The 15,618-nt window shown below is 36.3% G+C and overlaps 1 protein-coding gene across 3 annotated transcripts in view; it reads left to right on the top strand.

Moving 5' to 3' along the window:
- MBP (myelin basic protein) overlaps positions 1–15,618 on the top strand; it is a 166,108-nt gene that overhangs the window by 134,906 nt on the left and 15,584 nt on the right. The window lies entirely within an intron of this gene.

The following is a 15,618-nucleotide window of genomic DNA, read 5'->3' as shown; positions in this document are numbered from 1 at the left end:
AATAATTCAGACAAGGAAAACACCCTCCATCTTTATTGTAAAGTTACATTAAGACCATACTTGCCTGTCGGAAAGTACATATCTCCCCCTCACTTTTACAGTGCAAGAAGCTAAGGAGGGTCCCTTCTGAGGTGTTTATCTTGCATCTCTTCCTTTTGTGGGCTCAGCTGCCTTTTATCTCATTGTTCTTCCACCTGACACCCAAGGTCATTCCCACATACCATGATACTCACAGACCTCTCTTTTCAAATGGAACAAACAAACTAAAATTATGACTATATACCTCAGTAAAACTTCAGATCCTATTTACCTGAAAAATATTTTGGATTTGTAAAGTAATAAGACAGGAAGAGCTTTTTCAGCTACCAGAAAGGTTATCTAATGTCAGTTGGAAACGATTCCCAGAGTTCAGTGTAAGTTAGGATGATAGTTAGAGGAATATACTAAATCTCTTCCCCAAGCAATGCAATCCTAGTTTATATAACTGATCTGCCCACATCAGTGAATGTTGGAATGCAGCAAACACAGTAACCCTTTTGTCCAGGGAAGCTGCTGACATTCAGTGAAAGAGCATTATAAATTCTTTGCAGAGAGACATTTTCTTATTAATATCTAGGGATGAAAAAACACATGTTTGAATAATAATACGCTTTGTTTAAAGAGAGTGGGATGGAGGAAAGCCTGAAGAATACTTACTTTGTTTCTACCTCCTCTTCATCATTGCAGGATGCAGATTCTCTGCTACCTTGTTATTTACAAAACGTGAAAGGAAGGGATAGGAAAATAATAAAAGGCATGAAACTGAATATATAACTATAGGGTCCTTTGTGGCAGGATGCAAATCACCTATATATCATCTTAAATATATGCATAGTGAGAAATTACAGTTAATAGACAACAAATCTAAGGTTTGAAATTGTTGGTCTGATTGTCATGTAAGTGGACCCAAATCACCTCTATGACATGTTTTTAGTAAAAATCAAGCAATTGAACATTAACAACCACATTTCCAAAGAAACCCTATGAACTGAATTCTATGGAATGGCAAAAGGTAGGCGCTTCCCCAAAGATGCTTTTCACGATTAAGGAAGAATAATTTGTCTAAGTTGGCTATTTGTACCTTGGGTAGCAACTTCCAGTCAAATGGTTTTGACAATTTAAAATGAATATCCAGCTGACACAGAGGGGTATTTTTATAAATAAATTTTATTAAAAGAAGATCTTATGCAGATTTTGAAAACTAAAGAAATGTAAAATAAATAGAATAAGAAACAGATTATAAAAGGATAAAAGAAAAAGTGAACAATAACAAAAAATGGAAAAAGAAAGGTAGCTAAAGAAGCCATTTCTGCACAGCAGTTATCACCTCCACTCTCCCATATTGCATATCATAGCTCCTTTCTTCCCATAAACTAACTTTTTAAATCAATACATCCTGAAATCAGTTCATTTTTATTCATTTTCAGGAAAACCACTATAAAGAGCTCTCAGTCTTTTATAAATTAATGCCATTATCTCCTTAATTAAACAATTTAGCCATTTCTCAGCCATTCACAATACATTCCTCCACTATTCATGTTTCTATACTTCAGCAGAGAGAGACTTTTATTATTATTATTATTATTATTATTATTATTATTATTATTATTATTATTATTATTAGCCGGTTTAGTTTCAAAATCTATTAATTCCAAATAATAACATTTTTATAGAACATAGCGGGGGGGGGGAACAATGCATATAGTGCCAAACAAGGTGTTTCCAGACATTTAAGCAAGTATTCACCAGGATTCACTGAAGTGAATCATATATTATCATATCAAAGAGTCAGTTCAATGGATGATTTTAGAAAGCTGGATTAGATGCTTGTGCCATTTGAAAAATGATTCTGTTTTCATGATAGAACATAAAATTATTTCTTTACATCAGAGTATTACCTCCTGATACCTTCTTACTAAGATTATTATTTTAGTAATCATTTAAAATTAATTTGTCATTTCAAGCCCATAAGTTACAGGATGATCCTAAAGGTTTCTATGAGTTAGCTACACCGAATGCAAATACAGTCTCTGCACCCCTTCGTGGGATGAAACTTTGAGATCGTTCATTGACCTATTTATCAATACAGCTTCTAAATAACTTACCGAGAGCCAGTTTGGTGGTTTAGAAACTGAGGTAGAAACTGAGAGACCCAGTTTAATTTTGTATTTTATTTTGTAACAGTTAACTGGAAGGGGTGGATTTTTTCTAAGTGGCCCGGGTTCCTTTTGTAAACCCAACATAAGACCATTTAGACTGTACTCCAAAATGGCTTTGTCAATCCAGATTCCAATGAAATGTCAGCATCTAAACAGTTTCAGCTTAGCAGCCAGATTGCTACTCAGGAGCTATGCACTGGTGAAAACATACTGGAATTTTTTAGGCTTAATGACATAACAAACACATTTTCTATTTAATGTAGTATCTAAATATTTTATATAATTAAATTCTCAAAAATAGGTGCATCTAAAATCAATTGAAATAGTTTATGGTCAAGTTTCAGGTACATTTAGTCAATAAGAAACTTGGCAGGAATATTTCAGGAATAAAAAGCTTGGGGCTTCTTTTTCTCAGAACATATGTTAGATCATTAATAATATGACTTGAATGATGTAAGTCACATTCAGACGATCATCTCTTGATTTATTAAGCTAAAATATCCATTGTTCTTTTGTAAATACCTTCCATCCTTTGCTTCTCTCTTTGCAACAAGCCTTGAATAAACCAGAGAGTCTTTGTGTTTCTATCTGGGGTATTCAGAAGAAGCTAAGATTGCATATTATCGTTTCAATTTCCTTAATTGTTATGAATCTTATAACTGTAATTTATTGGTTCAACAATTCCAGTGATGTCAGAAGTTGTGGTTCACCAGGAACTTCTTATTTAAACACAGACCACTCAAAATGGAAAGTAAAATGTAATGAAGCAAAGCATTCAGACTTGTTTCAGTTTAATGGTAATAGCTATAGTAGACTGTACTATATCTGGAGAAATTAGCCACATCAATAGGGCCTTTTCGTTTTCACTCTTAAGTCTTTCAATATGTATATACTTTCCAAAAGAAATGATGTACTGTGACATTTTCTTCTTTCAAAACTTTGTTGTGTCTATAAAACTCTTGTAGATTTTATGTGACTGAGATATAAATTGTAGCATTGTCAAATATATAATCAATGGTACTAGTTTTCCAGAGTCTGTGATTAACATGATTTTGTTTCAATATTTGATCTTCGTAAACATTGGTAAAAGACTTCATAAACACCTTTCTCACTGCAAAATGGTGTACTAAGTAGTTAATACATTATGTTAATACATTAGCATCTTATGTTCATTGTCATATATTTTCATACTGTATTCTGTTGATCGGGATCAAGAACTGTGGGTTTTGAAAGATAGCTGATTTGAGGTGAGAAGAACACCAAAATGTAAAATAGATAACTGTAACAAGCTTCAAATAAAATGGATCATATTAAAGGGATCTACAGTTTGGCTCAATTAAATAAATAAATAACCTTCAGAATGTATACATCGCTGATATGTAATAATTCAGTCTTCAGAGATTGCTACAGAATGTGCTTGCCTCTTACTGGATTTTTCTATATTGTTCTCTATGGAAACCACTCTTCTCCCACTATAGCCATAAATTGTGCTCTTAACTACACTTACTACCATCCAAACCCAGGTGAAAATCATCATTTGGTCTTCTAAAATGTACAGAATTGGTGAAATGACATCTTTAGGTTTGCAGATCTGATTTCTGCAGCAGAGGGGGAATCCTACAACATGAGGATTTTGACTGGATTTCCTGTGGTCTTGATCTAATACTCAGATCAGTTCAGACCCTTACTGGTTCAAACTGCTCTTTATTGGGGTTAGTGATTAGAAGAAATGAAAAATAGGAAAAAAAATATTTTCTGTTTTTAATTGGGAAGTACCCCATTCTCAACATGCAACCTCTAAAGATTAAATCTGAGGAAATGTATCCTTGGGCAAAAACAAGAGAAGATTCTGCAATCACATTAGCTGAAGTTCAACCAATGTTTTGATATCAAGAAAAAAGGTAAAGATATATAGAATTTCCCTCCCCTGTGAAGTGTTTACTTCTGACAGCCAACTCTGTAGCTCTCCAAGCAAGCATGAGAATTAATCTTTATTTTTTTAATTAACTAGCAAGCAAGAAATTCTCTAAAGAAAACTATGGTATAAGAAAATAATTTTCTGTGAACAACACTATCTTTCATTCAGATTCCCTTTTTGAGTTGAATCTAGGGATTCAAATGTCCTGCGGCATAAGATGATAGAATTCATAATAGGGAAGTATTGAATATATACAAATGAAAAATTCTAATACTTCAGGGCATGAGGCAAAACAAAAAAATGTTAAAAAGTAAATATGCCACTTTTTAAGAGAAAGTCACACCAACTGAAGTTGTGAATCAAGATTCTCTTGCTTTGTTCTCTTTGTTTCAACAACTCATTTTGAATCTGCTAATGTTGACATAGACCTCTGAACAATGCTTGAAATGTTTTCCAGACACCAATATGAAATCCAGGAGTAGGACATGAATAGGACATGAGTACAGTGTATAGGATAGGAATGTAGTCTAGAATAGGAATGTAGTAATGCTTTCCTGTTACTGTTGCTCAGCAACTGGTAGAGCAAAGCACATTACTACTGGTGTGGTTATACAGCCAAAGTGATTAGCTTTAGCCTTCCTCAGATTAAAAAACCACTCAAGATGGTAACCACTATTGCATTTTTGGAAGCAACCTCCACTGGAGGTTGTCATTTAGGCAAATTGCATGACAAATTCCAATCTTTTTTGTTTTCTGAAGCCAAAAATCAAGACGTCCAATCAACAGTAAAGGAGAAAGAAGGAGTTTCACTACTAAGCACAATTTCAAATGTACAATGAATTTGACTAATAGCTGCCCATATGCAGAAGAATACTATAGATATGGCTTTTACATATTGACTAGTGGTTCTTAATAAGTCTGGTAGTCTGCAATAATATTATAGGTTCAGGATTAAAATGTATATTTTGTTATCAAAATTTTGTACAATACCATATTAATTTTTTTTTTGCACAATATCATAAAAAAAAACAGGTCTCATCCCAAAAAGTTATTTGTATGTGCCCAATTGTTTATGTTGTGTATTTTTAATGTTTTAAATAATAATTTCAAACAAATATAAGGGGATTCAGCATATATTTGCACACAATGGTTCTGCCTCCATTTCTCTAGTTACACACTCAATGTTCTATAAGACCCGAATTCAACTTTTTATATTTATGAAGCTTTCTGTTGTATACGTGAGGAAATATTTATCCAAATTTGAGAGCACAAAACTCCATGCTTTAATTGCCAATGGATTTCTGATTTAATTTAGGCAACTTCTTTAATCTATGTCTTGGCACTTTGATCTCTTCAGGACTCCCTTTTCTAGCCAATTTTGACCAGAACCATTAGATCAAGCAAGGAGAAACTGCTCTGAAACTGCTCCTCCTCCCGCACTTCGGCAAGGTTCAGAGAGTGAGGCAAGGGGAGATTGCTTTATTGCTTGATTGACGGACTGACGGACTGATTAATTGATTGGCTGACTAATTGATTGATTGGCTGACTGATTGATTGACAGGTTTACTGGCTGACTGACTGATGGATTGGATTGCAGTGTCAATGGTAGTTTAGCCTCCTTGGGGCAAATTGTCTGACACACTCTTTGCTACTTTTTCATATATTTCTAAAGAGTCAGATTCCTTTTTAGAGCCTTTCTCTGAGCTGAACTATTGTTGCCATCTATTTTTTTATATTTGCTGTGTTGCATTTTTATTTTTATAATGAGGTTTTTTTTACATTGTATTTTTAATGGGAGCTGCCCGGAGTAGTTCTCTTATTGAGGCAGCATATAAATATGTTAATTAAATGCATGTTTCTACTAAATTCTAAACAGTGTTTACCATTTTAGGAAGAAAAAATAATAATGCAAAGCAAACAAAATATCCCCAACATACCTCAGAAGAAAGTCATCTTCTTACCTATCTCAGTTTCATACAACCTGACTCTGGTAAGAACTGTTGCAATTAGCACTGATCAATGCAACCTATTCATTAAGTCCTATTCAGTTTTGCACCATGTGAACTAAACATTGCTTCTGAGAATGCATCCAACAGGGAAGCACACGTCATATGTAAAAGCACCAGAAGGCAGGACAAGAAGCAATGCATGATGCCAGTGAATGAGTGCGCATTGGCTGTAGCTGAAAATTGTTAATCGGGATGGCCCATAGCCAGTTTAAATCTCTCCCCTTTAATGTGCAATTAGAAAGAGAAGCAGGAAACACCATCTTCTTTAATGATGTTCAGGGGTGAAGGTAGCATATGCAAGTGTACTCCTCAACTTACGGCTATTCATTTAGTGACCATTCAAAGTCGCAGCATCACTGGAAAAAGCGACTTATGACCATTTTGCCGGGGCATAATGTGATCACTTCTGACAAGCCAAGTAGGGAAGCCAGATTCACTTAACAACCGTATTTCTGAGTTAACAATTGCAGGGATTCACCTACCAAATGCCACAAGGAAGATTATAAAATGGGGCTAAACTCAGTCAACAAATGTTTAGCAACAGAAATTCTGAGTTTAATTGTGGTTGTAAATCGAGGACTACCTGTATGTGATCACTAGTTAAAGCTAACCTGGAAAAGTAGTTGAAAACTTCATCCGATGTAGAAATTTGCAATTGAATGTCTGAACAGGATCCATTGTAATGATCAGGTAATATTTAACAGTTCTGTTTCCAAGCAGATGTTCAGGGTCTAGTTATTAAAATCATAACTATGTAGGTAGTGCATCTGAAACAACTGAATTATTCCATACAGGGACTTTGGAAGAAGCGTTTCTCTCAGGCTTATCACTTGGGAAGCAGTCTTGGTGAAAATTAAGGGCCTTCACAGTAGCTACTCCTAGGATTTGGAACTTCTTACCCATGAGGCAAATTTGCTCTTTCCCCATTGTCTTTCCAACAGCAGACAAGATATTGAAGAGGACTGTCCACTGTCAAAGTGTTTATAAAAACACTAATTTTTTTTTGTTTTCTTCTTCCAAAAGTTATTCCCACACTATGGCAGGATCCACTTATTATATTTTATTTTTTATGTTTTCGGTGCACACAAATTACTTAGCGTAACTTACAGCAGTTAAACTACCTACCACCAAATTTAAAATATTTGAAAGTCAAAAACAAGAAAGTCAATTCTTTAATAAGAATTGTAATCTAGCAGAGGGATAAGATGGCTTCTACTAACATTTAATGTTACCAGGGGAGAAATTGTTTGCTTATAAAAGGATATCTTTGGCCATAGCTAAAATACTACATAGAAGACTATCGTTCCGAAGTAGGAAGTAACAAGTTTAGTTTCAGCCACTGAGAACGCCTTTTCTCTTGCCTCAACCATATAAGGATCTCTCCATGAAGACTGACTGGTAATGGAGGAGGGGGCTCCTGAGGAAACTTGAACAAATACTTTGAATTATGCCCAGGAAGAAACAGATAGCAATTGCAGCCCTTGTAGAATGATACGATATGATCCTGCCTAAAAGTACCCAGCAACAATCTTGAAATTGTATCCTGGCACAGAAGTAGATTTCAAAGAATCTTCAACAAATAGAGTGGCTTTCAATATTCCAGTTTGGGTACACCTAAGACATGTATTCCAATAATCCAATCTGACCTTCTCAGGAACATTTAAGGTAGCATGACTTTATTTGGCTCTTTTTGTTGCCACTCATATTTGATCTTTGTATAATTGCTAGTTTTCTTCAGCACCATTTTTGGGCAGAAACACTTCTGAAAGCTCAATTAAGTAAATGTTGGCTATATTAAATTAGAAAGTGGAAGTTAGTTCTGGAAAGAGTTATTTCAGACATGAACACAGATATTGTTCTATATAAATTTCCAATGCAAAGGAAAGTGATAATGCCCTAGAATAACACAGATAACATAATATTGAGTGGTGGATCTTTCCAATTGATTCAAAAGAGGCACTTTCAATCACACAGCCACAGCCACTAGAAGGAGTTAAAGATACAATTGCTTTAAGGCAGGGGTGTCCAAACTGGTTGAGGAATTCTGGGAGCTGAAGTCCACAAGTCTTAAAATTGCCAAGTTTGGACACCCCTGCTTTAAGGAGACTAATCGAGAAAAGATGCAGCTGCTTTAAAAATGTGCTGTACTTATGCTTCCACATATTCTGAAGCTTCTCTTCTAAGTCATCTCAAAGTATGCACAGTCCAATTATATAATACGAGAGCTATTAAATGTTGCCTTCAAAACAATGAATCATCACTAAAGGGAAACAAGGTGAATGTACATCGTTGCTGCCATCTAGTGGTTTGTCAGGTTTCTGCAACCCAAATTTAGTTACCCTACTAATAAATTATATATTCCAGTCCTTTCTAGTTTGACTAAATATTGAAATAAATATTATCAGAAAACCTTCTGAAATAATAGGTTTTCATTACTGGATATTTTAGCATTCTTTCATATAACTAATTTTCTTTCAATGAGTTTCAGAATTTCAATAGTTCTTTAAAAATCATATTACTTCTAAACCCAGAAGATAATAGGAAGGACTACACTTTTCAAAGTAAAAAAGGGAATTACAAGAATTATTACTGGGCATAAACTGTGGACAGTCTGAAACTGTCTGTGTTCAAACAGGACTTAACCTATCCTATTTCATAGTGCGCTTGGAAGATTAAATATATTTCAATTTTATCAAGAGTATTACAGTTTTTGAATTTTATCACATTTGTAAGTGCAAGAAGCCAGATCTGAATGCATAGCCCCCCCACCTCAAAAATAGGGTCATTTGTTTTAAATAATACAAATTTTGTGTGATTTTTTTCTTTCAGTTTTATTTTATTCAATGTGTGATTTAAAAAATGTATGCTACAATATAACAACAAAAGCAATAATATCTTCTTCAAAGCTTAAAGATGAATACATTTACCTTATTCTGCAAAACTTTGTACTGCAATTATTTGCTAGATTTCCAAATGTGCACCAAAAATCTTTGATACACATTGCAACAAGCCCAATTTACATTGTGGAATCTAATACAAAGGTAAATGTTATTTTATATTTACGTATAGTAATTATATGGCTCTTTTTTTATTTGCAACTTTTTTCTTGCTTTTGTCACATCCAGTTTATTTTAATAATTATTTTAATTACATTTTGAAGTTTTCTTTCTTCATTGTATAATCGCTATCATTTGTGTTGGTGATGTAGGGAATGTAGGTCTGTGTGTCTGTGTACATGCATGTTGATTCACCATTAAACACATTTTTAGAAAACAACAAAATGTTAAATTTCCTTGAAATACCATCGATTGCTAGGTGTATGCAACTATCAGTGGCATTTGCTGGAGAACAGTAGGCAAACATTGCATATGAAAAGAAACAAAGCCAGGCTGCAACTCTATAATTATTTACAAAATCATCATACCCAGTGGTGAGTTTCAAAATTTTTTACTACCAGTTCTGTAGGCATGGTTTGGTGGGCGTGGCATGGCATGGCATGGCTTTTTTGGGTGTGGCTTTGTGGGACTGGCAGGGGAAGAATACCATAAAATCTCCATTCCCACCCCACTCCAGGAGAAGGATACGGTAAAATCTCCCTTCCCTCCCCAATCCAGGGGAAGTTTACTGCAAAATCCCCATTTTGTCCCGATTAGCTGGGACATGGGAGGCAGAGAATAGATGGGAGCAGGGCCAGTCAGAAAATTTACTATCGGTTTGCCAAACAACTCAAAATTTCCGCTACCGATTTTCCAGAACTGGTCAGAACCTGCTGAAACCCACCTCTGATCATACCTGTGGTGAAAACCATACTTTTTACTTGCAGAAGACTTAAATAGGCCCAGATTGCCCATTTCAAAAACTGTAGACGAAACTGTAATAATGAAACCACAATTGTCATTGCAGAGTTCTTTCTAAGCAGCGTGAGATGAATTTCTCAATATACTTTGGTATATAATGTACTACCCAGATAAAGAGCCTTACTAATAATGCAATTGCTTTGGCGTTTCTGTGATCTTCTGTTAATGGACCAAAGCAAATTTTCAAAGAAACTATCCCAGTAGGTTTTTCTTTTTTCATGCTATCTTTCCCCTTAGAGTTACCTGTTTCTGTTCAGATGCCATATAAGTATTACATTTCCCAGATGCAGGTACTAGAATGATAATGATTTAAAGACTACAGTTACAAGAAAGGGCCGAAATATAGCCCTTTCCAACCAATAGTTTCCAGAGTTTGGGATTATAAATGCTGTTTTTTCCTGCCAGTTTAGAAGATGTCCAAAACACAGGACTGAAATTAGAGTGTAGTTTATGCCACCTATCAGTCATCCTTTCTCAATGACAGAAAATGGGCATTATTTGTGTCTTAAATTCTTACTTTTAAAACTGTCATGTCTTTCATCTAGCACTGATTATTTACAAAGTCTTGTTATTTTAGTAAGATTTGGCAGGAAAGCCGTGCTGGATTCCCTTGTAGTTTAATTGACTAAGTAAAGGACCCATGGCAGTTATATTAGTGCAATCGGTATTGGAGAGAAATTGCTTACATAGCTGCAGCTTATATAGTTGGTTAAGAAAAGCTGCACCAGTTGAAATACTGTCTTCTCAACAAGTAGCCAAGGTCCCCAATGATCATGCATCGTTTGTTCTTGCAAATGCATCATTGATAGATCTTCAATAGCAAAAATTCACTCTGTCTTTCAGAATAAGGCTTTGTTTGACACGGGTCAAGAAAGAAATGAGCAATTTTATTTTATTTTTCATTGCATTTGTCACATCTACATAACTCTCTCATATAGCGACTCTGGGGCACACATTATAAAACCGATACATAAAAACCGTTAAACACCTCAATTTCGATTGAAATGAAAAACTAAGATTTCAGGTTACCAACTGAGCTGGCTGTGCTTCTAAAAAAAACAAAGAGATAACAACTATACTTTTGATACAGCTACAAAGATTTTGGAGAACACACAGCTTTCTGATGTCAGAATCAATTTCAAGGATTAGAACAGCCCTGTTTTTGTAGCCCACCCTCTTTAAGAGAAAAAGGGGAAACCAGATGGTTGAAAACAACAACAACAACAAAGCTTTACAGCCCCAACTTTCTTCTCCATGCCTCCAAATCCTTTAGTTGGATGACTGGCATGTTTAAAGAGCTTTCCATTCAGAGTTACCCCACCACTCAGCTCTTATCTACTAGCTTTTATCTACCTGAAAGTGCCTGGTTGCCTTGGTAATTCTTGTTGCTTAGTTACGAAAGCTGAAGATGGAAATGGCCCCGTCTCCTGTGTTTCAGCAGAACTGGTTCCCCGGGCAATTGAAGGCAGTCAGGATTTTTTATTTTATTTTTTGGATCAAGGCACCTGAAACGGAAGTGTGCCAGTCTTATTTGTAAAACCAAATCTGTTCAAACCAAACAACAGACGGTCAGGTGGCCACCGTTCAGCTTGAAGCTTCCAATTACTGAAGTCTTTCCCCAACCTGGAAGCTTCCAGACATCACAGAATTTCTACAACATACAGTGAGAAAAATCCCACTGCAGCAGGTGCAGGCAGGATGTTTGTCTGAATCCTCTTGGATTTCATTTTCATTCATGACCAGGATACAGTATATCTCTTTTCTTGCATGTGGTTGAAAACTAGCTATTGGAAAAGGAGCTCGGGATGTTTAAAATGAATTAAAAACAGAAACTCTTTCTCCAGAGAACATTCTGACTTGAGAACCATTAAGTATTGTTAGGTAGTAGTCTGTCAACCATTCTTTCTTGGCTCTAGCTATCCATGGATAAAGCAGGAATGGCAGGATTTCGGAAACCTTTAGCTTTACATCCTTCCTTCCTTCCTTCCTTCCTTCCTTCCTTCCTTCCTTCCTTCCTTCCTTCCCTGAAAACAAGGTGATGCAGCATTAAATAATTCATTTTCGCAGCATCTGAGCAATCACTCAAAAAAGTCATTCACCTGGTTTTTAAAAGACGTTTCTTACAAAATTCAGCATTTTCATTCAAGTTAGTTTACCATGCAGGTATGATTGGATTGCATTTGCTGATTTGATAAAAACTATTTCAACTTGTGATGGATGACTTGAGAGGAAAAATTTTCAGAAATTTGAGGGGGGGGTGGGAGATACCAAAATCTTCAATCTGCTCACAGAAAGCCATCTGTAGAATAACTGGTGCAGGGTGAAGAAGAAAGACTTTTAACTAAAATGCAGCACTGAAAGTTGGGGTCTCCAGCCACGCAGTCAAAGCCCAGTAAAAAAAACCCCTTTGTTTAATTCTAATGTTGAAAGTTCAATAGATGTAATCGAGAGAGCCTGCATGTACGGTTTTGATCTCTCACAGAATATTTGCCCCAGGCTAATGTTTCACAGGCTTGTTACTTCGTCTCCAAACATTTAACTAATAGGCATCTTTGAACAAGATGAGTCTCTAAACATATCCTTTATCCTGGCCTGTTAGCTCAAATCTGTGCTGTGGCAGCACATGATTCAGGATGTATTAAGCAATTATGACCATCCAGCCAGAGCCAAAAAAAAAATTTTTTTTTAAAGGAAGCTGTCTCTTTTCTTCCCACATCAAGAAAAATCTGCAGTGGCACACACAACCAATGACTGTGCTATCGCAAACGGAGCCAGCATATTTATCTACCCCATTTGTTCCTTCTTCTTCTTTTTTATTCTTTCCCCAAATGGACTCCCGCGAGGATTGAGCTAGAGCGCCTCATTTTCACAGACCCTCTGTAGAATTTCATCTTAACAATGGACATCAGAAGAGACAACGGACCATCAGATAAACAGTCGATATGAACCAGTGGGAAGTTAGCAGACTCTATTTGTCAGAAATGGTTGGTATAAGGTCTCCTCCTTGAACAGGGGGTTGGACTAGATGACCTCCAAGGTCCCTTCCGTTATTCCGTTATTCTCTTTGGGACAAATCTTTCCTTACAGGAGTGACTGGATCAAATCAGCGTTGGAATTTGCATTACATGTTAACAGAGACATATTGTTTTTTTTAAAAAATAGAAAATTATACAAGCTTTCATAAAGAGTAAGCTATGTATCTCAATAAAAGAATTTTTTAAAAAAACAAAAATATAGCTGTAATTTTGAAGTACGTTGTGAACTTTCTTTCAGAGCATCTGAGATCTGTAATGACAAGCCAGCATTAGTGGCAAAAGTAAAGATGACTCATTCAGACCCTATATTCAAATTTTAATTTAGGTCTTCCTGGAACTGAAGGTAAGTATGTGCACATTTTTATGATACCCAAGAAAAGTTCACGAAAATAATATTCTAAAATGCACCCTCTTTCATATATTATTTACTGCACATGGTGTCATATTTTGCCTCTGAGGCTGAAGGCAGGGAGCAGAATCAGGAGTTCCGCTGATATACAACAATGGGAATTTTTAAGTTACACAAAATTCTTCATAGGGCGGCAGGTAGAAGGAAAAACTGTGCAGCACATATTTTAATTCCCTCCAGATTGAGCTACTAATCATTCTTAAATATGGAAAGTTATTTCAAGAGCACAGTGTCGTACCCTCCATTCGCCATCCAAGACATCAAGTAGCACTGAAAGGGAATAATTATATGGATAGCTACAATCCCACTTCTCCAAGTGCTGATCTTTATGCATCCAAGATGACGTATTAGTTTTGAAGATTTGCAGAACTAGATGCAATATTATGGAGGAAGAGGGAATGTACTAATGGCAACACTGAACAAATTCATTTCTTGCTACATCGTTCTATGGAGATTCCATTTGTCCTTATGACTTATCTAGTTCATGGTATGATATATGAAGTCAATTACAGGTTGCCTGTGGCTTAAGGCTGCATGCTCCATGTTCCAAGCAGCTGACATTATGTCAAAATAGCCAAAAGCAACATTTCCAATATTTAGGTGGTATTAAGGCTGAAAATTGGAGAGACAGGCCCCTGGGAGGTTTCTGTTTCTATCATCAACCTTAAGCCACCACTCCCAAAAGAAAATCACAGTAAGGGCAAGAATTGGCTGTGTCCCTTGTTAGGATCTCACAGCAAAAGCGTGAGCTGCAGTGGTGCAGAGGTTAGAATGCAGTACTGCAGGCTACTTCTGCTGACTGCCGGCTGCCTGCAATTTGGCAGCTTGAATCTCACCAGGCTCAAGGTTGACTCAGCCTTCCATCCTTCTGAGGTCAGTAAATGAGGACACAGATTGTTGGGAGGGCAATATGCTGACTCTCTAAACCGCTTAGAGAGGGCTGTAAAGAACTGTGAAGCGGTATATAAGTTTAATTGCTATTGCTATAAGCAGAGGGCCAACTGTACGTATGAGTGTGTGTGTGTGTGTGTGTGTGTGTGTGTGTGTATGATGTATGAGTATGTATATGTGTATGTGTGTGCTAAATTTCATCCCGAGGCCTATCAAATAGGAAGAACATTCATTATGACTTGTTTAACAACAGGTTTTTCTTATAATTTCATACATTATCTCATTTTTGCCATGCATGTGTTAAACACCAATGTCTTCGCAACTTAAAGGCAATCAGGTTTAGAGAAATGCTTGGTTTAATAAAAGATAATGACTTGCTAATTTCTTTGCTTTTCCTCTGGATCGTGTTAATGCAGCATTGCTTCTAAAAACTTCAATGAAGACGAGCCATCAGTTCTCACAAGCATAAAATACAGCATCCGGTCACATTTTAAATGTTGTTCAATCATGCCCCCAATTAAGTGCTCCTGGTGACTTATTCTACATATGTTTACATACTTTCTGTATTGAGTTTAAAGAGGTGACCAACTCCTAAATGGCTTTCTGTATCTACCCTGGAATTTAGAGGGCCGGGGAAAAGAAGCCATTTGGCTAGCCTCTTCTGACCTCTCTTTTTTATTCTTTCCTACTCAACAGAGGGTTGGAAAGGTTAATTGGGTTAAGAGGCTCATGACTCTGCCTGTCTCTCAGCAGGATAATTCTCTGGAAACAGAACAGAATGAAAACAAATTTGGTGTGGCAGCGGAAGCTAGCAAAAGAAACCTCAGGCTTTAAACTGGCCTAGATCCAATCTTGTGCTGTGAAGAAAAGTGATCCAGAAAAAAAATATATCTCCCAATATATCCTGATGGGAAAACAGGTTGGGTAGAAGTTCAAATTCCCTCTGCCTTGCTCCATACGTGGCTTAGAGCAGGCATGTCCAATCTTGGTAACCAGATTTGGATTTCAACTCACAGAGTTCCCCAACCTCCTGGATCTTAAAGTTACACATCCCTGGTTTAGAGTGAAATTATGCAAGTTCCTGGTATACACATATACACAAGCATGCAGATGCAACATGAAGGGAGAGCAGAAACATAGATACCCATAGAGGCACAAATATGTATTCAACTTGAATAAGTTGATTAAACCCTAGATAAAGTTAGATACACATCAATGCAACATAGGCATTATTTGCCTATTAACACTGTAATCCACCCAGAGTTAATATTATTAGCCTCCCAGAGTCTCCCCGAGGTAAG

The sequence above is a fragment of the Ahaetulla prasina genome, chromosome 3 (assembly GCF_028640845.1).
Source record: "Ahaetulla prasina isolate Xishuangbanna chromosome 3, ASM2864084v1, whole genome shotgun sequence".
NCBI lineage: Eukaryota > Metazoa > Chordata > Lepidosauria > Squamata > Colubridae > Ahaetulla > Ahaetulla prasina.
Note: the sequence above shows the minus strand (reverse complement) of the source record. Positions and strands in the feature narration are given on the sequence as shown.